Source organism: Rhyacophila brunnea, unplaced genomic scaffold (genome assembly GCF_057557595.1).
Source record: "Rhyacophila brunnea isolate RB1 unplaced genomic scaffold, BYU_Rbru_1.0 scaffold_20, whole genome shotgun sequence".
Lineage (NCBI taxonomy): Eukaryota > Metazoa > Arthropoda > Insecta > Trichoptera > Rhyacophilidae > Rhyacophila > Rhyacophila brunnea.
Genome location: NW_028232860.1, coordinates 9,930,609 through 9,933,373, shown reverse-complemented (window position 1 = coordinate 9,933,373; position 2,765 = coordinate 9,930,609).

Below are 2,765 nucleotides of genomic sequence, written 5' to 3'. Positions count from 1 at the left end.
ATTCGGTGCGTAATTAATATTACATAATAATTTACGTTTTGAAGAGGGTGGGAATAACCCTGGACCAAAATAGTTAATTATTAATCCAACTCCACAGTTTTTAAGTATGTAATAAATATTTTTATAAAAAAGAGAAAACAAGAAACAACGATCCAGTTTTAGATGAAATGAACACTCATCAAAGAATTTTGAGTATAAATGTGCCAGCTAGACGTATCCAATACCTCTCACTGAGGCTTGTTTTTTAACATTCTGGTATCTTCTATCAAAGGTTGGTTAATTTCTCAGCGTTCTTCACTTTAATGTCAGTTATCCGGATCAGTTCGGAGGAGCAATGCTCGTATCAATCACGGTGATTGTTAGATCAAGAAATTTAGTGTTGTCATCCACTTTTTTCCGTTATTTTATGAGTTAATGTGCTAAAGAGTGCTGTACTTATTATATTCTCTTAGAATAAGGCCAGAGCACTGTAACTTTATAGTTTTAATACTATCTTGGTCATTTCTCATTCGTTTGAGGACGTTAGCATTGGTCGTCCTGAAAGTTTAATTAATTTTGAGGATACGTTTATACAGCCATGTATTGAAGGCATCAACTTTCAGTATTATTTACTTATTTAACATACATACATCTATGTCAGAGAATATTATTTATAGGATATAATAGTGAAACAAAAGTAGCCTGAATTATTTGAAGATTCGATAGCGCGAAGGATTTTCGCATAATAGGCCCATAGATAGGAATTGAGGTGTAAAACGTAAAAAGCGTGGACATTCAGTTGTAATACGTGTGACCCAGTCGTATTACTTGATTCGTATTACATTACTCACGGCCTGTTGCTATAGTGAGAGAAAGAAAAAATATGATTTCTCGTGTTTTAAACTGACGCATATTTTTAAAAAATGTGATTGCGTATTTCTTTGTGTAGGGGAAAGATAAGTTTTGTTTAATTTTTAACGTTTTTTCAAGTTGAAGAAGGAGAATGCAGTAGATGATTATCAGTTTTGATACTGGATAGTAAATCACAGTGTACTTGAATTTAGATTATGTCTGCTTAATAATCAAATTATATTGGCAGATTGCGCCTGGCCCGATCGTCTGCCACAATTGCCAAAATGTATTATCTATGGTTTTACGGGATCGTGAACGATCATGAGCAAATTGGAACCAATCCTATTTCCGTCTGCCACGATACACGAAGATTGCCGAGAACTTACGAAACTATCCGAAGCTACCGCCCGCTTGCGAGGTTAGGTTTGACAGCTGAGTTTTGACGTAACATTGCGAGAGAAAACTGTTCAGTGTAGCCACCAATCTAATTATTTTAAACCAATCAAAAGCAAGGACCAACACCATCGAAACGTTGAGTATAATTGCTTATAGTGCAAAGACATTGATTGGTCACGACGGTCAGCGTGGATCGTTGGATCTGGTTGGATCTGCTCGTCTGCCTTAACCTCTACAGTGAACTGAATTTCACGTTTCTGTTTTTAATTGACTCAACATGTAAATTGGTTTTGAAAGGAAATATAATTTACGTATATACGAAATCTGTTCAAACTCATTTTCAGTAAAAACTGATAATATTCACTGGTTCTGATGTACAGGTATTATGACGAAAATTAATTGGTCATAAAACTACGGTGTTTTAAAATACCTTGACTCCGTCGCAGTTAAAACCGACCATTAAGTATTCGCCCCACTCTCTCTTTCAGAACGTATATACGTTACCAACTAAAATAGTTTACTTACGTGATGAACTAATTATTTGCCATTACGTCTGCGTCTACGTTTCGCTTGCATTTCGCTGGATGCAGAGTGCTGCTTAACTTTTTTTATCTTTCTCAAAGCCTTGTAGAGAATAACTGATTACCAGAAGAAGTCTTGAATCAATTTGAATTTAATGTTAGTACATTATTATTTAAGTGGTAAAAATTCTAGAATCTGATTTCAACTAATTTTATTTATACAAAATAAAAAACAAATATTTTTGTTAAGATATCTTTATAATCTGTCGCACAGTGGTGAAGGGTAGAGGTAGGCCGTTAAGATCTGACATATTATATAATGCACATCATTTATATTGGTTTTCATTTAACAAACGTTTAACTAACTAAAATTCGATAAGCATTTCATGTCACAACTACTACTTAAAATCATCGTAGTTCAGTAAGATGCCCGTAGCCTAATTAGAAAAACATACTGGCGCGAATCCAGCAGATACATGTTCAAGTCCCGTCGGCGTCGGGTGTCGTATTTTTTTCTACAAAATGATTTTTCCTAGTGTGTATATGCATGAGATGTTTTAAAATGATGTATAAATCAATTGTTGAGAGATAGCCGTCTAATAGAATAATATAACTGAATAAAGAAGTACGTGTTTACATCTAGCGCTCGCTGCGCGACTCTGCTAGATACCGACTATTGTTTGTAAGAGGGAGACAGATTCTTCTTCCCCCTCTTACGCCGCACCTGTGTGTGTGGCGTGATAGTATTTAGTTCTCATCGGTTATCTGTAACACGCGCATATAAAATGTGATCTTTCTGTATAATAATATTCATGCAGTTTAATATAAATAAAGTTAATCGTATATTAAAACTACGTTGCTTATTTACGATCCTCAAAACAATCCACAATTCCCAACATCAATAATGGTCATGTTTTTCCACTGACTGAGGCCCTAAGTGTGGCAGAATGGTGTGAAGGGTAGAAACACATAATATACAGTAGAAGGCTATCATGCTGCCAAATCATCAGCGTCTCG